The following is a 24,864-nucleotide window of genomic DNA, read 5'->3' as shown; positions in this document are numbered from 1 at the left end:
AGCCTCTCCCCGGCGTTAGCCCAGTCAGTATATTTCTAATGGTGAGTTACATTAGCTGTAATCAGGAACAAATAACTTGATTACGAGCATTGGAGATTTCTTGAAAAAACGACACCACGCCGGGTGCCTGCCCCTCTAAAAGTAAAAGATAGTCTATACCAGTTGATCATCGAGCTGCAGCCCGATCACGTATTCGTACTGCTCGCGGTTCTCAGCCCTATTTTATAGTAATATGCAACTAGATTAGATTTGATTAATACTTGTTCCCTAGATCATGAATGCGATGCTTCGTATTGATGTGGAATGTCTCAGTTTAACGACAGGTATTTTTACAAGCCATAATTCAGCTATTTTTTTATTGTGAGATAACTAATTTATATCTAAACATTCATCTATTGAGCAGAAGGAGTTGTCATTCAGAAATTAATTCACTTTATTTTTAAATGTTGGTTGGCTATCTGTCAGACTTTTCATGCTATATGGTACGTGTCGAAAGATTTTTGTGGCAGCATAATTCACCCCTTTTTGAGCCAAAGTTAAATTTAACACAAAGTAGTGAAGGCAACCTTTCTCCTAGTGCTGAAGCTATGCACATTGACATTGCTTTTGAGTTGGGATGGTTCTTAATAACAAATTTCGTAAGTGAGTATACAGGGTGGTCCATTGATAGTGACCGGGCCAAATATCTCACGAAATAAGCATCAAATGAAAAAACTACAAAGAACGAAACTTGTCTAGCTTGACCACAAAGAACGAAACTTGTCTAGCTTGAAGGGGGAAACCAGATGGCGCTATGGTTGGCCCGCTAGATGGCGCTGCCATAGGTCAAACGGATATCAACTGCGTTTTTTTAAAAATAGGAACCCCGATTTTTTCTTACATATTCGTATAGTACGTAAGGAAATATGAATGTTTTAGTTGGACAACTTTTTTCGCTTAGTGATAGATGGCGCTGTAATAGTCACAAACATATGGTTCACAATTTTAGACGAACAATTGGTGACAGGTAGGCTTTTTTAAATTAAAATACAGAACGTAGGTACATTTGAACATTTTATTTCGGTTGTTCCAATGTGATACATGTACCTTTGTGAACTTATTATTTCTGAGAACGCATGCTGTTACAGCGTGATTACCTGTAAATACCACATTAATGCAATAGATGCTCAAAATGATGTCCGTCAACCTCAATGCATTTGGCAATACGTGTAACGACATTCCTCTCAACAGCGAGTAGTTCGCCTTCAGTAATGTTCACACATGCATTGACAATGCGCTGACGCATGTTGTCAGGCGTTGCGGTGTATCACGATAGCAAATATCCTTCAACTTTCCCCACAGAAAGAAATCCGGGGACGTCAGATCCTGTGAACGTGCGCGCCATGGTATGGTGCTTCGACGACCAATCCACCTGTCATGAAATATGCTATTCAATACTACTTCAACCGCACGCGAGCTATGTGCCGGACATCCATCATGTTGGAAGTACATCGCCATTCTGTCATGCAGTGAAACATCTTGTAGTAACATCGGTAGAACATTACGTAGGAAATCAGTATACATTGCACCATTTAGATTGCCATCGATAAAATGGTGACTAATTATCCTTCCTCCCATAATGACGTACCATACATTAACCCGCCAAGGTCGCTGATGTTCCACTTGTCGCAACCATCGTGGATTTTCCGTTGCGCAATAGTGCATATTATGGCGGTTTACGTTACCGCTGTTGGTGAACGACGCTCCGTCACTAAATAGAACGCGTGCAGAAAATCTGTTATCGTCCCGTAATTTCTCTTGTGCCCAGTGGAAGAACTGTACATGACGTTCAAAGCCGTCGCCATGCAATTCCTGGTGCATAGAAATATGGTACGGGTGCAGTCGATGTTGATGCAGCATTCTCAACACCGACGTTTTTGAGATTCCCGATTCTCGGGCAATTTGTCCGCTACTGATGTGCGGATTTGTCGCGACAGCAGCTAAAACACCTACTTGAGCATCATCATTAGTTGCAGGTCGTAGTTGACGTTTCACATGTGGCTGAATACTTCCTGTTTCCTTACATAACGTAACTATCAGGTGAACGGTCCGGACACTTGGATGATGTCGTCCGGGATACCGAGCAGTATACATAGCACACGCACGTTGGGCATTTTGATCACAATAGCCACACATCAACACGATATCGACCTTTTCCGCAATTGGTAAACGGTCCATTTCAACACGGATAATGTATCACGAAGCAAATACCGTCCGCGCTGGTGGAATGTTAATGTGATACCACGTACTTATACGTTTGTGACTATTACAGCGTCATCTATCACAAAGCGAAAAAAGTGGTCCAACTAAAACATTCACATTTCTTTACGTACTACACGAATATATAATAAAAATTGGGGTTCGTATTTAAAAAAACGCAGTTGATATCCGTTTGACCTGTGGCAGCGCCATCTAGCGGGCCAACATAGCGCCATCTGGGTTCCCCCTTCAAGCTAGACGTGTCTCGCTCTCTATAGTTTTTTCGTTTGATGCTTATTTCGTGAGATATTTGGCCCGGTCACTATCGATGGACCACCCTGTATATACTGCGAAGCTACTTTGAATATTCCCAGTTCCTTAAGTAAATGTCTGAAAGATGAACTTGACTGAGTCCCAACTATTATTCTGATTGCACGCTTTTGTGCAATGAATACTTTTTTCTTTAATCATAAATTACCCCAAAACACGATGTCATACGAAAGCAGTGAATGAAAATAGGCATAGTAAGGTAATTTACTTACATGTTTATTGCCAAAATTTGCAATAACTGTAACAGCATAAGTAACTGAACTCAACGTTTCAGCAGATCATCAATGTCTTTCTTCCAATTCAATCTCTCATCAGTACACACACCCAAAAATTTACAATATTCTGCCTTAGCTACAGACTTCTGTTCAAACTCTGTATTTAAACTTATCTAGAAGAATTGCATGATTTATACAATTAAAAGCCTTTGAGACATCACAGGTAATCTCAATTGGTGATGTTCAGTTATCCAGAGCATTTAATATTTAATCAGTGAAAGCATATACAGCATTTTCTGCTGAAAAGCTTTCCTGAAAACAAAATTGGCATTTTGTCAGTATTTTATTTTTACAGGTATGGGAAGCTATTCTTGAATACATTACTTTTTCAAGAATTTTGGACAAAGCTACCATAACTGAGATTGGGTGGTAGTTGTTGGCATCAGACCTATCCTCTTTTTATGCAATGGTTTAACAACAGCATATTTCAGTCTATCAGGAAAAATGCCCTGTTTCAGTGAGTTGTTACAAATGTGGCTGAAAATCCTACTTATCTGTTAGGAACACGCTTTTAGTACTTTGTTAGAGATGCCATCAGTTCCATGCGAGCTTTTACTTTTGAGTGAGTTTATTATTTTCCTAACTTCAGAAGGAGAGGTAGGTAGAATTTCATTTTGATCAAATTGCATATGTATTGCCAATTTCATAGTTAGCTTTGCTTTTCTACTGAACACCTGGATTCTATTTTCTCCACAACATTTAAAAATGATTAGGCCTATTAAAATATTTCCATACTTTGACTTTTTATTTATACATTTTTTATTTAGTGTGATGGTAATACACTATCCTGTGCTCTTGGTTGCCCTGTTTGCCTTTCAGCAATTCTTCATATTGTCTTAATTTTATAATCAGAGTTGCTAATATCAGAAGTAATACACATACTTCTGGACATTTTAATAACTTTCCTCAATATAATACAGTGGTTTTTATAATATGTAACTATTTCTGGTTATTACTCTTTCTTGTTATTAGATACATATCCCTTTTCCGATTACAAGATATTTTGCTTTAGTGAGCCATGGTTTCTTATAATTATATTCTACTGTTTTCTTAGGGAAGCTGTTTTAAAAAATACTCACAAATGTATGATGAAATAAGTTAAATATAAAATTAGCGTCAGGTTCCCTGTAAAACTCTTCCCAGTCTAACTGCTGCAAGTTTCCCCTAAAATTTTCAGTCATTAAATCATTAATTGAACACACCATTTTGGAGGACTTTCTGCATTACTGTATGTAGCCGTGTCATATATTATAACCAGCTGTGCCTCATGACTAGAGAGACAATTCTTAACAGGTCTAGCAACGAACAGCCGAACCCACAAATGTCAACTAACATTAAGAGTTTCTTAAGAGCGTAGTTTTCCTGCTTAGTAACACACAAAAATAGTTGCAGAGATAGAAAATGTTAAGCATGCGCTTAATTTTAAATGACGTTGCTAAATTCCTCCGTAAACTAAGTAGAGTTGGTCGATTACCTCAGGAATGAAGTTGGGTACAGGGGCAGATATATTTGTCGTTAGGGGTGAGGGGACGTGATACGCGAAATGTTTTCTTGTTTATCTTCCACTGCTGACAACTCGTAAGCGGGTCTGCCTCACACCGATCGGGTTGCTATGGTATAAATTTCAAACGGAAGTAACAAGCATTCGTGAATGAGCAATATACAGTCGGCCATCTTGAAATGCGTTACATATTTGTAGCAACAAATATGAAATTAAGATAAAGGCTGTTGTAATATACCCAGTTAGTAGAGGAAAATATATTTCAAAACATTTAGTATACCGTCATTTTTTTTCGTTTTCTATCGTTCCATAGTTGCTTCAAAATTCATGGAGGCATGTTCCGTCATTGCAACTAAACGAAAGGCAGTTTGTTTTTTGCCGTACGCGTTTCGCTACTTTTATTTATTTATGAAGCATCTACCGTGGTCTGTAACTTATCTTTCTTTTCATATATAATACATGCATAATAGTTACAAATATGTTACTATGTTTAATTTTTTAATGTTTTCTCTTGTTTCTCAGATCAGAAACAACATTTGTGGCACAAGTTTCGTGAGGTTAAATTATCGTTTAGTGTTACTTACGATCTCCAACGTCGCTGGTCCACGTGTGATGTCCTGGAGATGTCGTCACTCGGTCCCCATACTCCAGCTGGCCGATTTACGACGTTTTTCCACGCACATTTATTACAGCACATCACTTGCACTTTCCACTTTGTAATCAACATGTCTGTGTTTAAAGTGTGTAGTGTTGCCAACTGTCGCTGTGTGTTTAACATTTCCCTTGTGTGTGTGTGTGTGTGTGTGATTTGATATTTTTCATTCGGTTTGTGTGTGTGTGTGTGTGTGTGTGTGTATGTGTGTGTGTGAGAGAGAGAGAGAGAGAGAGAGGCATTCATTAATTATTCATTCTGGTTATGGTTCACATTTCTGTTTGTTATTGTTTAAAGACTAACATGATCAGTGAGTTACAGCTTATATTGAATTGGTCATTTAGCATACATTAGTGATCCATATTGTCATATTGCATAATCGATTGAATGTAAGTGCAATTACTGTTATTAATTCATCGCTCACACAGACAACACAACACCACTTTGTCCGGAAATTACAGTGACGGAACACTGGGGTCGCTGAGGGTGGTGTCAATCGTTTCACGAGAAGACGTCTTACAAATTGTATCGGTGATAGGTACTTGAGTGTCGGCGGCCCTTATCATGCGCTTGTTATAGCTAACTACTGAGGGCTCACTAATTTACGTAAGTTATCAATTAATAATAATTTTGGTACATATGCGCCCCATGGTGCCGCCCTAAGGTGTCGGTATTAGCTCTTGAGCAAAATAGATTGACGACCCTTGCTTTAAACGGAAATCGGTACATATAATGTACATGAACAGACAAACAAATGGATTAGAGAAGCTAAACTTCTTTGCCATGATCGATTCTTCACAATCAGCTTTTATGGCTCTGAGCATTATGGGACTTAACTTCTGAGATCATCAGTCCCCTAAAACTTTGAAATACTTAAACCTAACTAACCTAAGGACAACACACACATCCATGCCCGAGGCAGGATTCGAGCCTGCGACCGTAGCGGTCGCGCGGTTCCAGACTGTAGCGCCTAGAACCGCTCGGCCACCTCGGCCGGCATCAGCTTTTAATCAAATCGCGTGCTTATGAAGTATCGTCTCAGCTGTGTTACTGTATTCCTTATTTTCTGTCTCATTCCATATTAACTAACTAGAAGCCATGCAGTGAAACCGAAGTTATATCCTGAGTACCTCAAGGAAGTGCTATAAATCTTCTGTCGTTCTTAACCCATGTAAACTATTTAGGAGACAATATGGGCAGCGTTCAGAAGGTTGTGTATAGACGATACCGTCATTTCCTGTCAAGTAAACTCGTCAGAAGATAAAAAATGTATTACAAAATGAATTAGACATTCTTCATGTTTCAAAAAATTACAGTTGACTGCAGATAATAAATTATAATCGGTTCACCACAGGAGCACCAAAGTCCTGTTAAATTTTGGTTACATGATAAATAAATTTAAATGTTGTCCATTCAACTGAATACCTAGGGATTACAATTACGAGAAACTTAGATTTGAGCCACCACACAGAAAATCTTGTGGGGAAAGCGCACCAAATACTGTGTGTTAATGGCACAACCATCTGAAGATGCAACTCTTCTACAGTGACTGTCTACACTATAGCTGACGGCCCCTTCTCGAGTACTGCCATGTGATAGGCAACCTCACCAGATAGGACTGACATATGACATCTGAAACGGTCAAAGGACAGTTCGTTTTTTATTACAACGAAACAAGTCTGGTTGGTAGAAAGATGGCGAAGGCTGTTTCTGATTTGGTGCAGCGGGCTGTAATATGGGCCATAGGAATTAAGTTGTTAATGAATACGTTTTAGTTTTATTGAAAACAGTTTTTTCATTCCTTTCGATTTGTAGTGTTTTACAGAAGGTGGCAGGTGTACTGACCATTTACAGAAAGTTAATTTAGACATCCTGCCGGAACTGTTTAATCTTTTATTTCCTTTCAAAACGCATAAAGTACTCATCACGTATACACGATCTTAGGCCTAATTTTTCGGGTATACAAGTTTTGATTTTTAACGTTAGTTTACCTGCATTACGTTAATATATTAATAGTATAAACATATATTAGTGTTCCACATAACTTTAGTGGCGTTAGTGATCTGTAGTTAGTAGAATATTATTATTATTGCCTAGATAAATTTTGTAAAAAATATTATAAACAACCATGAGCGAGAAGTGTTTGAGCTGCCGTAGGAAAGTCAGTTCTGGGGTTCTGTGCAGCTGTTGTGGCAGATGGTTACATTGGGGTGAATGTAGTGGCATGGGAATCGGGGAAGTAAATGGGTCTCTTCCTTGATATTGCAGATTATGTTCAAGGGATAGGAAAATAGCGGAACAGGAAGGGAAGATTAGAGCTCTTCAGGCTGAACTGGGAAGTCCTAGGGAGGAACTGACAAGGTTGGGGGGGGGGGGGGGGGAGGAGGGTGGAGACAGATGGGAAGTGGTAGCAACGAACAGGGGCCACCAAAAGAGAACAGTATCAGACAGTTTCATCACTGGCACAAACAATAGATTTGCTTTGCTACCTCAGTCAGCTAAGGAAGAGGCTCAAGTAGATGTAAGTGTAGTCAGCACTCAATAGATTTTCACTAGGAAACAAACTGTTGCAAAAAAAGTAGAAAGTAGGAGGAAAGTTCTGTTGTTAGGTAGTAGCCATGGAAGAAGTGTGGGCCAGATTTTGCAGGAAAATTTAGGTGACTGGTACCAGGTCACAAGTATTTTCAAGCCCAGTGATAGAGGATGTAGGATCATTGTGCAAAGGTTTTACAAAGCAGGATCATGTTGTGGTAGTGGGTGGAGTGGGAAACAGTATCGATAGGGATCAGGGCTACAATATTGAGTGTGACCTGGTAAAAATAGCATCTACAACGAACCATACAAATGTTGGCTTGGTTCCTGCTTTCATGTGGTATGACTGGCCCCAATTGAACAGCTCTGTCAGGAGGGTCAATATGGAGCTAGCCCAGCTGCTTTGGCCGGCTGCTTTGTCAAGCATAGGTTTGGTTCCTGTTGATGATATTGGTAGGTGGGACTTCACAAGACATGGCCTGCATCTCAGTAGGAAATGGAAGGGTAAACTGGCTGGGATGATAGAAAATTCTTTAAAGGGGGGGGGGGGCACTGAAACTCATGGGAGTACTTTTTCAGGCTAAGATCAGTATCCAATCATCCTACATTGATTGAAATTAAGCTTAATGAAAAGTTCAGACAGGCAGGTACTAGTTATGTGAAAATATCACAAGAATCTCATAACAGTACAGTGAAAAATAATGTTAGTATGTCACAAGATTCACACAAAAGCACAGTAAAAAAATAATGTTAATATATTGCATCATAATATCAGGGGGTAAAAAACCAAGCAGATGAGCTTCTTGTTTGTATAGAAGATTTAGAAACTGATGGTGGAATAGATGTACTATGCCTGTCTGAACATCATATAGTCACAGGTATGGAAATGGTAAATGTAGGTGGATATAAGCTTTCAGCACATGTGAGTAGAGACACTATGGAGAGAGGAGGAGTTGCCATATATGTTAAAATCAGTAATAGTGAGAAAAATTTGGAAACTAAAAAATTTTTCATAGAGCAACACACAGAAGCTCGTGCATGTGAGCTTAAACTAAATAAATGCACTTTATAATTGTAGCTGTGTATAGGTCCCCATTGGGAAATTTTCAACTATTTTTTAAAAAAACTTGGATTCTTTGTTGTGCTACCTGTCAGACAAAGGAAAGCAAATTATTGTTTGTGGGGATTTCAACGTAGATTCTCTGAAGGAGTCAGATAGAAAGCTTGACCTTGAAGTATTACTTGGTTCTTTCAATTTGACATCAGTTATTGATTTTCCTACTCGGGTGGTACAGGAAGACAACGTTTTCGTAGACCAAGATAAATTCAATCAAATAAATACTTTTCCTGTTAAGAATGGTCTGTCCGATCACGATGCACAGCTAGTTACAGTATATGATATAGCTACATACAGTAATACAAAACAGTCCTCCAAAATAGTGTGTTCCATTAATGATTTAACACTCAAAATTTTAGGGAAAGCGTGCAACAGTTAGATTGGGATGAGGTGTACAGGGAACATGATGCTAATTTAAAATTTAACCTATTTCATGATACCTTTGTGAGTATATTTGAAAACAGTTTCCCTAAGAAAACAGCGAAATAGAATTGTAAGAAACCATGTAAAACGCCATGGCTCACTAAAGGAATAAAAAAATCTTCTAAACAGAAAAGGGAAATGTATCTTCTAGCTAGGAGGAGTAATGACCCCGAAACAATGAAACATTATAAAAACTACTGCACTGTATTAAGAAAATTTATTAAAAAGCCCAGAAGTATGTGCATTATGTCTGAGATGAGCACATCTGATAATAAAATTAAAACAATTTGGAATATTGTGAAAAGAGAAACAGGGCAACAGACAGCATAGGAAGACTGTATTTCTATCAAACACAATGAAAAATTTGTTAACAAGAAGTCAGAAGTAGAAAACACTTTTAATAATTATTTTTTAAGCGTTGTAGAGAAAATAGCTTCCAGCTATTCATTAGAAATTGCAAGGCGGTATATGGAAGAGGCAATACCTACGCAATTTGATAAAACTGAAATTCAATCCACATTTCCTACTGAAATTAGGAAAATAATAAATTCACTCAAAAGTAAAAGCTCACATGGAATTGATGGCATTTCCAATAGAGTATTAAAACCTCGTTCCCAGCCATATATATATAGTAGCTCACTGAAACAGGGAATTTTTCCAGATAGACTGAAATATGCTATTGTTAAACCATTGCATAAAAAAGGGGATAGATCTGATGCTAACAACTACCGCCCAATCTCACTTCTGACAGCTTTATCGAAAATTCTTGAAAAAGTAATGCATTCAAGAATAGCATCACATATTTGTAAAAATGAAATACTAACAAAATGTCAGTTTAGTTTTCAGAAAGGCTTTTCAACAGAAAATGTTATATATGCTGTCACTGATCAAGTATTAAATTCAATGAATAACCGAACATCACCCATTTGGATATTTTGTGATCTCTCAAAGGCTTTTGATTGTGTGAATCATGAAATTCTTCTAGATAAGCTTAAGTATTGTGGTATGAGCAGGACAGTGCACAAATGCTTAAATTCAAACTTAGCTGGAAGAATGCAGAAAGTTGAAATTAACAGTACAGATAGTCTACAAAAACCAGCAGAGTCCTCTAACTGGGGAGGTATCAAGAATGGTGTTCCACAGAGTTCAGTCTTGGTCCCTTATTGTTCTTAATGTATATTAATGACTTGCCACTCTGTATTCATGAAGATGGAAAGTCAGTTCTTTTTGCTGATGATACAACTATAGTAATCACACCCAAGAAGGAGGAATCAGCTGAGGAAATTGCAAATAATGTCTTTCAGAAAATTATTAAGTGGTTCTCTGCAAATAGACTCTCACAAAATTTTGAGAAAACACAGTTTATACAATAAAAATACAGTAAATGGCGTAACACCATTGATAAATATAGACTATGAATGGAAGACTGTTGCTAAGGTAGAATATTCAAAATTTCTGGATGTGTGCATTGATAAGAAATTGAATTGGAAGAAACACATCGATGATTTGCTGAAACAGTTAGGTTCAGCTACTTATGCTATAATGGTTATTGCAAATTTTGGTGATAACCTTATCAGTAAATTAGCCTACTATGCCTATTTTGATTCACTGCTTTCATATGGCATCACATTTTTGGGCAATTCGTCATTAAGAGAGAAAGTATTCATTGCACAAAAGCGTGTAATCAGAATAATAGCTGGAGCCCATCAAGATCACCTTGCAAACATTTATTTAAGGAGCTCGGGATATTTACAGTACCTTCGCAATACATATATTCACTTATGAAATTTGTCATTAATAACCCATCCCAATTTAAAAATAACAGCGAAGTGCATAGCTACAACACTAGAAGAAAGGATGATATTTACTATTCAGGGAATAATCTCACTTCGGCACAGGAAGGGGTGAATTATGCTGCCACAAAAATCTTTGGTAATTTTCCAAATAGTATTAAAAGTCTGACAGATAGCCAACCAACATTTAAAAGCAAATTAAAAGAATTTCTGAATGATGACTCCTTCTACTCAATAGATGACTTCTTAGATATGAAGTAGTAAATTTAAAAAAAAATTAATTAATTATTTTGTGTAAAGAAAACTTAAGTTAAAGTGACATGTTCCACATCATTATGAAATGTATTCATGATCTATGAAACAAGAATTAATGTATGTATGTTCAAGGGGCAGAGTGTGACGGATATAGTAAGTAATATAGCTCCACAATATAATGTATCTCCACAATATAAACACGAGCCTAGTGAAGTTATTTTGTCTACATGAGTGAACTGGACAGGAAATGTAAGGAAGGCTTAGCCTGTCTGTAAACTGAAAAGAAACTACACTCAAGATGGGAGGAAGTTGCCTTTCCCGTTAGAATGCTACTGCTGCAGTACAGAATGACTAAGAATCAATTTCCCCTCTAGCATTGTAGAACAGACTGCAGAGATAGCAGTGGGACAAGGCAGGTGCTTGCACAAATAATTTGTAAAAAATGGCATCTGGATTTTCCCCACCCCCTTTGATATCACAATCCCCTGCACCCCCTGGAAATCGTAGGAATCTTTTTTCGCAGCAAACAGGGCAGGTGGGCTACCTCCAATAACTTAAGTCCCCTCATTTCTCCCCCATTCCTATGATATCACAAAACTCCCTCCAGCCCCTCCCCCACATGTGAATTGGCATCAAAAGACAGTTTATGGTAAACTGCAAGAGATTAAGGACGTAAGTTATTTATTTTGGCAGGAGATTTGCTTGTGTTGGTGTTATCCTACTAGTGAATTGTCTCCCACAATCCGTCGTTCCCCCCTTTCTCCCTTTCAACTTTCCGCCGCACCCGGCCCCACTTTTTCCGATTACTGGTGTGTATGTTCACCTTTCACCTTGAAGTTTGAAGACCGACTGCCCTAGTCCACCATACCACCACTAGAGGCTTCTCAAAACTATCCTACAGCCACTGTCCACTTTCTGCTGGCCCTCCCCCTACACTTTTCGTGTATCAGATGCTTGTTTGGAAGCACTGTCAGAGAGAGTAAAAAATTTTCGGGTCCCACAGCTACTGTGATGTTCATAGCTTTTATGGGAAGCTGAGCGGGCTTAGTTTATTTTCGCTCCTGGAGTCAGGAATGTTAAGGCATTTACTTTTTATTTTCCTGACTTTTCGAAGCACAGTTCTACAATGGGAAGCCAATACTGGTGTCTAAGCACAGACGGTAAGATCAGAACAAATACACATCTAAAAAATTCATGACATGTTTCGAAATCCAAAACAGATCGTGGAAAAAACGGACACATACCAGATCAGATGACTAAAAGAGTCTTCTAGAATTCGAAGCACTGTACTACAGACATCGAAATGGCTGAAATTTTTGGCGAATTTTCGATGTCCTACAGCTGCTGGTCTGGAGATGCTCTAAAGAAACAATGGTCGGAAGGGGGGGGGGGGCAGCATCCCACCTATCCAAACCAGCTGGTTTGCCTGTACTTGTCTCTGAACAGTCGAACAAAGAAGACATCACGTGACTGTCTGACATCACGGACCTTTACGCAGATGTCTTGTTCCACCACTGTCTTGTTCGAACCAGTCTGTGGAGACTCCTATGCCAGTCACAAAGGATGCCTTGTGACTCTCTAACGTCATAGAACTCCCTGCGAATGGGACACCCTGATTGGTCCTTACTAAATTTAACCGCGAAAATGCTGCTGCTGACGTGGGTGCACTGGCTGCCACTTTCTATAGACGGAAAATTACGAGAATTTCAGCGGAAAACCATTTTGTACAGATAGAAAAACATGCAGTTGTCATATTGCACTCGCAGTTAAACCCTGAAAAAGTGGTCTGCAGATCATTTTCGCCGTGAAACCGATGCACAACTAAGCTATGTCACCACATGCGATTTTACCTTCGTATCACATCGCTGTAGTAAACACAATTCGTTTCCTGAACCATACAAAATCATTACTGCTGAATCCTGCAAATCGAGACATCTCGTGGGGATGAGACGCCTGGAGGAGGGGGGGGGGGGCTGAACTGATGTCTTCGTATAAGTTAGCTGGACCCTTCTTTGTTACTCTTTCTACATTAAGTGTGTTAGTTCTTCCTGCTCTGGCATACGCAAACTATCGTGCAAGAATGTACGTAACATAAATAATAGACGCTAGGGCTTTTTAATTGTAATGACGTCCTTTATTCCTCGACAAATATGTGGTATGACGATGTGGCGGGACGGATTTCCTACTGGGAAGGTATGTTAGACCCAGCTGCTGTGAGTGTGGACATACCATAATATTTCGGATGCTATACACCTATAAACGATAATCACGCTATTTGTAGGGGTATGCTGTTGGAACGTAAGTTACTGCCATTAGTGTTCTGACATATCACCACACGTATGTGTGAAGTCACCAGACTACTGTTCCTGTAAATAATTACGTATGTCTAGACAGAAGGGCAGGGCTGATTTGATGTGGGGAATTGTGATTTCAGCGCATTGACTAATATACCTAACTGTAAGGGGGTGATAGATTCATTTCGTAAACACCTGCACAATAAACCAATGCAAGGTTTTAACTGGATCTGCTATAGTGTACAACCATGGCAGTAATATGGCTGTAACATGATGGATACGCAGAACATCCTCTCATCGGCTCCCCTAAGCAGATTCTCACATGTTCTTTGTCGTACTATCAATTTTCGAGCTAACATCCCAAAGATGTTCGGACTCACATGCGATTCCTCTTCGTCGAAATGTCTTAGCTCAATCTCGTCTAGGGGTTGAACCGCACGTTTCGCATTACACGCCCTAAATTAGACACTTGTGACCCTTTGGTTAAATTGTCTGGCTGACGGCAAGTTTGCGATATTGTATGAACTATACAATGTTAATACGACATATAACAACAGTACTAATAACATCGGGAATTAAATTAACGACCCATAAGTGATGTAGGCCACACAGTTGCGATTTGGTTAGGGTAATGATTATTCAGAAAGCAAACGAATAGCGAAAGTGATCGTACTTAAAGGTACTGTTACACTCGAGCTCATATCCATTTGACACAGTTCGATCATTCACAATCTCATCGCGAAACACAAGTCCATTACGCCACCTCGTTGTTTACACGAAAAGTTTAAGAGTTCACACCAGGCGTTCCGCTTCTCGCCGCTCAGAGACTAAGTTCCGCTATACCACACAATGCAAAATTTTCTAAGTTGTTTCACTTCCCAGCTACCTAAAGACCGGCCGTCCGCTTTCACGTCTCCACCAGCACTGTATCTTTTGGTGTCTAGAGCAGAACTGTCCGCTTTCGCGTCTCCACCAGCACCGTTCCCTTTGGTGTGTAGACCAGAACTGTCTCTCTGCCCGTCTCCGGCCGCGTCCCTCGCGTGCCGAACATCGTCGCTCAACTGAGTAGGGCAGTTTCCTCTCCTGAAGCTGTCCATCTGATTGGCTACAGCTTATTCTACATTATTTTATATTTTAACATATTTAAATAATCAAAGCTTGACCACTTTCATGTTCTAAATAAAGTAACAATAATATCCATTACATAATAAACGTTAAATTCTTTTACATAAAACCAATACAATTTCCTTCTTAACTTTGAATGTCACAGCCAGTAGCCCTGCACCTATGTGCTTTCTGATAAGTAAATAAAGGACAAAAGTAACTATTATGCACTAAACTTTACAACAAATATTCTGTTACCTAATGATTCAATAAGGTGTCATGCTGTCATCGTTCATTGTGTTTTGTGTGGAGGAAATGATGATCTGATGCTTAACTGAAAATACTGAAATTTTAAATGTACTATATCTTTTAAACAAATAAAGTTACAGAGATGATATTTACAACATTTGTCATATCAATAATGCCCTTCTATATGAAATGTCAATCGTTAAGATCGACCAAAGCGTCCAGATTTTAGCATTCACGTCTTTGTTACAAAACTTGTTAATTTCACTTTAACAGTAAATCCTAAAATATTATACGATATGATCAATATTCAAGTTTTATTGAGATTACCATGAAAATTATGAAGGATGGTAGATTAAAATTACTGTGGCTTCATTCCCTGAATTACTACAGAATTAAATAGTTTTCGTAAATGTTTCCCTTTATGGCCGATCTTAGGTCCGCCATATTTAAAACTGCTAATCTCCCTGGTCACAAACGTCTTCTAAGGGGTTTCCCTATATCGTAGGATATCGTCTGTCTCACTCGCACACTACAGCGCCTAGGCCTCATTCAGTACAATAGACGTCTGTGAATTTCCCCATCTCGTGGCGAATATGCGCTCTTTGTGGCACACGGTCCTGGACGACTGGGTTCGTTTCACAATTCCTGACGGCTGACTCTTTCGGCCATATACTTAAATGAGGGAGAAATGTTCGTTGACTCACAGATTTCAATGGTTATTATAGTACAACAACCCATATCGGTGATGTCTTGCCAACTCTTTCATCCGTGGCATCACTGTTGATTATCACATATACCCAAACGCCAGTCCTCTGCAACACTTGTTTGAGAGAGATTTGGCGGAATGCAGCATCTTCCAGAAGGGTTAACTGAAAGTAGCTGCAGTCTTTTCTGGAATCTGATTGACTAAAAGACTCAACTGTCAAATAATTTCCTGGATCTTGATGAATAAAGGCACCTAGCTGGTGTGAGTGTGGATGTACCTTTTTTTTTTACGGTACACACATATAAACGGTAATTGCGCTGCTTGTCTGAAATGTGTATGTGTTGGACCGTAAGGTCACTGTAGTTAGTGTTCCAATATGTGCAAAGAAAATGTGGGGCGGAAGTGAACACACTATGTGGAGTCATAAGGGAGAGACAGATTCACCGGCTTTTACATGGAAAATTGCGATATCAACGCATGTGGAGCCGTAGCGGTATGAAAGATTTTATGTGGAAAATTATGTCCAATTATAAGGAGGATATATGTTTACGTGGGAAATAGGTATTCTAGAGCCACATAGGAGGTATTTCTGATACTTAGCTTATTGTTGAATGTCACCAGATTGGTGCTGCAGTCGTAATATTTAATTGTAATTACTCCGATAAATATGTGACTGGTTTCCTAGAATGATTCTGCTTGGCGTCCGGGCGCATGACAGAGGTAGCCTGTGGCCGGAACAAATGGACATTTCTGGCTTAAGGCACGAACTGCGCTGAACCTCCCGAACCAGTCGCCCTCTAGGTGACTAAATAGTGGACTACACAAACATTGGTCTGTTGATGACTGGAAACATGTTGCCTGGTCGGACGAGTCTCGTTTAAAATTGTATCAAGCAGATGGACGTGTATGTGTATGGAGACAACCTCATGAACCCATGGACCTTGCATGTCAACAGGGCGCTGTTCAAGCTGGTGGAGGTTCTGCAATGGTGTACTATGGGACCCCTGATACTTCTAGATAACACTCTGACAGGTGCCACGTATGTAAGTATCCTGTCTTATCACCTGCAGCCATTCATTTCCTGTGGTATCGTGAAGTCAGGGCCGAGGCAGGTGGATCCAGTAGTCAGTGCTCTAGGCGGAATTACGTGCTGTGTACACGACCGTCCAGAGCTATTCTTCTGCGAAGCGTTTGTACTTTGTCCTGATAGTGCTGCGCCACGGCCAACGACTGCGTGAAGTCGGCTATGGGAAATGACCATGGGGAGAGTGGCTTATTAACTGTCTCTTGCTTTAGGCAGAGTAAAACCATTTCATCTCCTTGTGTGCAAATTGGTGTTCGCGGGTTGATTTGGTTGTCTGTCAATTACCTTGTTCGGAACATGCTTTCCGAACGTTGGGACCTCTACTTCAGTCAACTAATGAGCTTGATTTATTTGTTATAGAAACCTGAGGGTCAAGGTGCCGTGTAAGATTAGTTTTAGACGTGAATACGGTGGCGTACTAGCTCGCGCGGCGTATCACATTCCTGTTGAAGACTCGCACACGCTGCTCATTTCTCTGTAAATGACAGGAATATTTATCAAACGGCCGTTCATTACTTCCAAAACTTGTCGTGGCTGATGGTGCAGCAAACTGTAAGGTGTGTGTACTTGTAACAGGACGATGTATCCTGCCTAAGAATCCTCGGCACGTGAAAAATAGTCTGTTGCATTGTTTATTTGCTAGAAACTAGTCGTTCAGAACTGAATCCGTCACTAACTTCACTAACTAATTTATTATCACTATCTGAAAAGAGAAAAGATCTGATTATTTCAGTCTGTTAATTTTAGTGGGCTATCGCCCTTGATCTGAGCAACTGTTTTAAAAATCTTGCTACAAACAAAGCGGGCAAGAGATACCTGTCAGATTGCCCAGACCAGTGGTTAAGGCCTATATGCACTATTACCTTGATTAGATGCTACTCTTTAAAAATTGTCCTTTCAGTTGGTTAATTTACGCAAGCTAATGCTCTTCCTATGGACTTGAGGTTACTGTTCCCTTTAAAAAGCATTTATTTCCAACTCACAATCTGAGTGGGCTACCGCCATTAGCTTGAATACCAATCTAAAGGATTTCCTAGTAACTCTCTATTCGGCGCTAAATTATGTGGATCGCTACCCTTAGTTTTCCAGTCTGTGTAGTGTTCGATGTTACGTATAAATGCAAAAATGTTTGCTGTCAAATTTAATTTTTGCAGCACAGTATACCACCACATTATCAGGGTTATTTAAAGCTCGATGATCTCAGAAGTCTATTGTGTACTTTGAATTATTTACGTAGTTGCACCAGATCTGTTCTTGAAATATTGTTGTTGCTTAAAAGGGTTGTTTCCCAGACCTAAACTGTACATGTCTACTACCATTGTATGTATTATAAGAATTTTTGGTTATTTTGGGTAAACATGAGCGTTATTACGAATTGCTCAAGATGCTGGTTGATGTACACCTAGGCCTTTTTTCGAGTTGTCACAGTACAGTTTTGGAAATCTAATACTTCAGTGTCTTTCACTCAAGGATCCTTGTATACAAGCAAACGAGCTCAAAAGGTAAAAGAGCCGAATCCTGTCCCGCTACCCTTACAGCTCTATATCATTAGGTACTGTTCTGATCACCTGTGTTAAGGGAAAAATATAGAACGGTTGAGATTCCTATCTGCGAGCTAATAAAAAATCACATTTTTATGTCACTATATGTACCTTCAGTGGTTGTGCCTCTATATATAATTGTGTTATCCATATACGGTATTTGTAATTGCCTAGACTTATTTATCAGTTTATGGTCAGAACCTTTTGTACTGTATTTTTGTTCCTACTCATAATGAAACAGTGATTTGCATTGGAGTGAAGCCAATAACTGGACATGCATTCAAGTTCATAAACAAGATTATATGTAGACTTCGGACTACGTATCACATACTTCATTAATACAACTTTTCAAATTATAGTTTCTGTAACTTCAGAATAGGACTCCCAGCTGTCCCAAACTAGAATTTTGAGTAATACTATTACATAGGCAAAATACCACGTACACTGTCCAGTCATATTAATGTGACCAGCTGTCAAAATCCTGAGCAACCATCTTTTGCAGCACAGATGACTGTGAGATGAGCAGAAAGAGAGTCAGTGGGGTTTTGCGAGGTACCTACAGGGATGTGGAGGAATGTCAACTCCAGAGTCGTGGCCAGGTGCGCCAAGTTTGTCAGTTGAGCATCCATGGTGCGGACTGTCCTATCGAAGTAGTCCCACAGATTTTCGACTTGTTTTAAATCCGCAGTGTCTTGTGTCCAATGGTTGTATGGTCAACTCATCCCGGTGTTCATCGAAACACACACCTACACTGTGAGCTATGTAACGTGTGACACTGTCCTGCTGGTCGATGCCACTGAGCAGCAGGAAAACGAACTGCATGTTGAGGTGAACATCGTTACCAAGGATAGATGCATGCTTGTGTTGATCCATTGTGCCTTCCAGAACGACAAAACCACCCAGGGAATGCCCTCTGGTATGCAACCTCCGACATTTGTTGCACGGAGTTTGGTGTCAGACGCTTCACGTCGTACACATCAACAGCTATCTGTCTGGTTGAGTATAAAACGTGAATCATCTGAAAAGGCTACTTGTCATCACTCATTGGATGTCTAGTTGCAGTATTGGCGCACAGATTCCAGCCTTTGTCGCCGATGAACAGCATGCCGAATGGGTGCTTGAACGAGGCGCCATCTGCAGAGGCCCATACACAACTTACTTCGCTGAACAGATGTTGAGGAAGACACTGGTGTTAGCCCCATGGATCATGTGGGTGGTCAGTTGCTCAACAGCTGCACGTCCATTCGCCTGTACATATCTCAGCAGCTGTTGTTCACTTCTGTGATCTATGGCCTGTGGTACACCACCGTCAACGCAGCACCGGGTCTGGATAGCGCGGTTTTGCTGTTTACAGTATATTTTAACCATGACGACACACGACCAGTTTACAAACTTGGCCGCTCCAGAAATTCTTCCACCCTTGGAGAGAAAGAAAATGATCGGTACGATATCAGATAAATCATTCTATTTCAGCATTACGACAATAACAACACAGTTTCCCTCGTCACCCTGACACGTTTTATATACCATCCACTGCTATGCTGCCACGTGCCATCTGTAAGTAGCTACTGCACGTTGACATCGAATATAGGCGGTGGTCTCATTAATATGACTCAACTGTGTGTTATGAGTTTCGATATTGAGATTTTGATGTAGACATCACACTACATAGTGGAGGCTTCATAACAAAACTTTGCCATATGACATCATTTTAACTGAAAGGTGTGCGCCCCATTAGCTGAGTTGTGATCGTGTCTGACTGCATGCAGTGGACCCCGGGTCGGAGATTTTCTCAGTTCGGGGACTGGTGCTGTATTGTCCTCTCATCATTTCATCATCATCGGCACGAAATTCACACAGTGTAGTGTCAACTGGAAAGACTCTAACTCGGCGACCGAACTTCCCTAGGTGGGGACTCCCAGCCAATCATTTCAGCCGCAAGACACGTCTGTGAATCATTCTACATCGATCACCCAGAACCTTATGGCAACCGACCATCTACTGTTGTAATCCGTCCGGGCGATAACACCGTCACCTCGCGAGGAATAACTGCTAATCAGACACAAGCACGGTGCATGTAGTATCAGTCGTTTGTAGAATGGGAAAGGCGCACGATCTATCTGAGTTTGACCGAGGGCAGACTGGGATGGTCCATAGGCTCGGCATGAGTATTTCCGAAATTTTTAGACTTGTCGGGTGTTCGAGGAGTGCTGTGGTGAGTATCTTCAACACGTGGCGAATCCAAGATGAAACCACGTCCAGAAATCGTGTTGGCCGGACACTCCTCATTACAGATGTCGAACAGCAGGCTGGGCAGACTGGTAAAACAGGTCAGGAGATGAACTGTGCCTGAACTGACATCACACTATAATTCTGTGTCGCACACACAGTGCACTGAAAATTCCTAACGAGGGCCTCCACAGGCAATAACTCATGCATGTGCCAATGTTAACACCACAACATGGGCAACTACGAGTGAAATGCTCTTCACTGTTGGTATTGGATGTTGGTGCAGTGTTATGGCAGTGCATTGGCTGATGAATTCTTAAAATTCTTCATCATGCCGATGGGAGGGTGCGAATCTGTCGTCTTCCAGGGAAACAGCTCCTTGACACATGTTCTGCTGGTGGAGGCCGTATAGTGATGAGGGTAAAAAAAAAAAAAAGTTTCACTTGGCTCTGAGCACTATGGGACTTAACATTTGAGGTCATCAGTCCCCTAGAACTTAGAACTACTTAAACCAAACTAACCTAAGGACATTACACACATCCATGCCCGACGCAAGATACGAACCTGCGACCGTAGCGGTCACGCGGTTCCAGACTGATGCGCCTAGAGCCACACCGGCCGGCGGTGAGGGTAACATTCAGGTGTGCATCCATGGGTAAAATGGGCTTCGGGTAAGGCACTATGACGGGGAAGGAACATCACACACCGGTTGCATACGACGTACACCCCTTCATGTCGAACATGTTTCCTGATTCCAGTGGCATTTTTCAACAAGATAATGCACCGTGTCACAACGCCTGGAGTGTGATGGAGTGATTTGAGGAACATAGTGGCGAGTTTCCGACTGATATGCTGCCCATACCCCCCCTCCCCCCCCCCCCCCCCCCCCAACACCTCGCCTCTCCGCCGCCCCCAGTTTGTTAGATATGAACCCAATCGAACACATCTGGGATGTGATTGAATGTGATGGGGCCAGAGCTCATCAACCCCTCACAGGAATGTATGGGATTAGAGGATTTAGTTGACCTGTGTGTGCAGATGCGTACCAGTTCCCTCCGGCGACCTACCAAGACCTCATTGCTTCCATGCCATTATGTGTCGCCGCTGGTATCCTTGTCAAAGGTGGACATACTGGCTGTTAGGTCGGTGGTCATAGTGTTCCGACTGATCAGTGCACATTCTTATAATAAGGCAGGAGATTAGAACAGTACTGTATGATTGACAGAATTCCCTGTTTTTCGATAACAGACATGTGCCGTTTACTCTCAAAAGAATAAACAAATATAAAAAGTGACACTGTTACAATTACGTAGATATGTACAGTACGAATATCTTTAGAACTTGCATGTGACAAATGGGTTTACAATGGTGTATTCATCTCTGTCCCTGTACCCTGTGTTAATGTCATATTTATCTGTTGTTTCCTAGACATAAACCGTTAATGTGTACCACCACAGCATTTATTATAAGACGTTTTTCGTTATTTTGGGTAAAAATGAGTATTATTACGAATTGTTTAAGATACTGGTTGATCTTTTGGGTTGTAATAAAAAAGTTTTGGATATCTAACAGTTCAGTCCCTTCCACTCAAGGATCCTTATATCCAAGCAAAGCAGCTCGTAAGATAAAAGATTCCAATCCTTTCCTGCTACCCTTTACAGCTCTATAATATTAAGTGCTGTTCTGGTCACCTGTCGTAAGGGAAAAATATAGAAGGGTTGAGATTCCTATCTTGGGGCTAAAAAAATCACATCGTTACACCACTGTATCTGCCTACAGTGCCCGTGCCTGTATAAAGACTTGTGTTATTCGTATATAGGATTTGTAATTGCTTGACTTATTTATCAAGTTATGGTCAGAATATTCGTTAGTGTATTTTTGCTCCTATTCCAGATGAATAGCCAATAATTAGATATGCACTCCAGTTCATATTCATGATTGTACGTAGACATAGGACTACGTATAACATACTTCATTAATACAGCATTTCACATTAGAATTTCTGTAGGTTCAAGATAGGACTTTCAGCTGTCCCAAGCTAGAATTTTAAGGAATACTATTACATAGGCAACATGCTATACACACCGTCCAGTCACATTAATGTGACCACCTCTCAAAATTGTGAGCAACCATCTTTTGCAGCACAGACGACTGCGAGATGTGCAAAAAGAGAGGCAGTGGGGCTTTGCGAGGTACCTACAGGGATGTGGACGAATGCCATCTCCAGTACGATGGCCATGTGAGCTGGGTTTGTCAGTTGAGCATCCATGGTGCGAACTGCGCGTTCGAAATGATCCCGCCGGCCGAAGTGGCCGAGCGGTTAAAGGCGCTACAGTCTGGAGCCGCACGACCACTACGGCCGCAGGTTCGAATCCTGCCTCCGGCATGGATGTGTGTGATGTCCTTAGGTTAGTTAGATTTAAGTAGTTCTAAGTTCTAGGGGACTTATGACCACAGCAGTTGAGTCCCATAGTGCTCAGAGCCATTTGAACCATTTTTTGAAATGATCCCACAGATTTTCGACTGATTTCAAATCCGAGGTGTTTTGTAGCCAAGAGCTGTATGGCAACTCATTCTAGTACTCTTCAAAAAACACACGTAAACTGCGAGTTGTGTAACGTGTGGCATTGTCCTGCTGATAGATGCCGTTGTGCTGAGGGACTGTATGTAGAGGTGAACATGGTTCCCAGGGATAGATGTATACTTGTGTTGATCCATCGTGCCTTTCAGAACGACAAAATCACCCAGGGAATGTCCTCTGGCTTCCACCCTCCGACAACTGTTGCACTGCGTTTGGTTTCAGACGCTTCACGTAGTACACACCAATAGCTATCAGTCTAGTTGAGTGTAAAACGTGATTTATCTGAAAAGGCGACTTGCCACCACTCAGTGGATATGAAATTGCGTTACTGGCGTACAAATTCCAGCATTTGTCGCCGATGAACAGCATGAACCAAGAGCATTCTGCAGAGGCCCATACACAAAAATCCCCGCTGAAAGGCTGCTGAGGAAGGCACAGGTGTTAGCCCCTTGGTTCATTTGGGCGGTCAGTCCATTCGGCCGTACATATTTCAGCAACTGTCGTTCACTCCTGTGATCTATGGCCTGTGGTGCACCACCGTTACCTCAGCCTCGGGTTTGGATAGCGCGGTTCTGCTGCTTACCGTGTCTTTTAACCATGGGGACACACAACCATTTTACAAACTTAGCCACTTCAGGAATTCTTCCAATGTTGACTTGGAGGAAAATGGTCGGTACGGCATCACATAAATCGTTCCGTTTCCGCATTACGACAATGACGGCACAATTTTCCTCGTCCCCCTAACACGCCGTCTATACCATCCAATGCTAGTGCTGCCACATGCCATCTGTAAGCAGTTACTGCACGTCGACATCGAATATAGACGGTGGTCTCATTAGTATGACTGGACTGTGTGTTATGAGTTTCGATATTGAGATTTTGATGTAGACATCACACTACATAGTGCAGACTTCTTAACAAAACTTTTCCATATGTCTTCTTTTTAGCTGCAAGGTATGCGCCCCCTTACCTGAGCTGTGAGTGTGTCTGATTGCAAATAGTGGATCCCGGGATGGAGATTATCTCCACTCAGCGACTGGGTGTTGCACTGTTCTCATCATAATTTCATCATCGAAACGCAATTCACTCAGTGTAGGGACAACTAAAAAGATTAGCTACTCGGCAGCCGAAATTCCCCAGGTCGGGACTCCTGGCCATCCATTTCAGCCGCAAGATACATCTGTGAATCGTTCTACACTGATCAGCCAAAACATTATAACCACCCGACCTCCTACCGTTATAAACCCGTTCCGACGATAGCAGCGTCATCTGGCGAGGAATGACTGCTAATCAGACACACGCACGGTGCATCTAGTACCAGTCTGTGTAGAGTGGTGGAGGCGTGCGATCTATCTGAGTTTGTCTGAGGGCAGACTGTGATTGTCCAGGGGCTCAGCATGAGCATTTCGGAAACTGCACGACTTGTCGGGTGTTCAAGGAGTGCTGTGGGGAGTATCTTCAACAAGTGATGAATGCAAGGTTTAATCACGTCCAGACTTCGTGGGGTTGTCCAGCAACTCTCATTAGAGACGTCGGATGTAGCAGGCTGGGCAGACTGGTAAAACAGGTCAGGCGGCGAGGTTGTTGGAACTAATATCAGACTTTAATGCTGGGAAGAATACAAGTGTGTCGAACACACAGTGCGCTGAACATTCCTAACGAAGGGCTTCCGCAGCCAACAACCCATGCATGTGCCAATGTTAACACCACAACATCGGCAACTACGACTGAAATGCACTTCACTGTTGGCACTGGATGTTGGCGCAGTGTCAAAGCATGGCATGGTCTGATGAATTCTTAGAATTCTTCATAATGCCGATGGGAAGGCGCGAAACCGTCGTCTTCCAGGGAAACAGCTCCTCAACACCTGTACTGCTGGACAGAGGAATGCTGGTGGAGGCTCTGTTATGCTGAAGGTAACATTCAGGAGTGCATCCATGAGTAAAGTGGGCTTCGGGCA

This window comes from Schistocerca serialis, chromosome 3, assembly GCF_023864345.2.
Source record: "Schistocerca serialis cubense isolate TAMUIC-IGC-003099 chromosome 3, iqSchSeri2.2, whole genome shotgun sequence".
NCBI lineage: Eukaryota > Metazoa > Arthropoda > Insecta > Orthoptera > Acrididae > Schistocerca > Schistocerca serialis.
Note: the sequence above shows the minus strand (reverse complement) of the source record.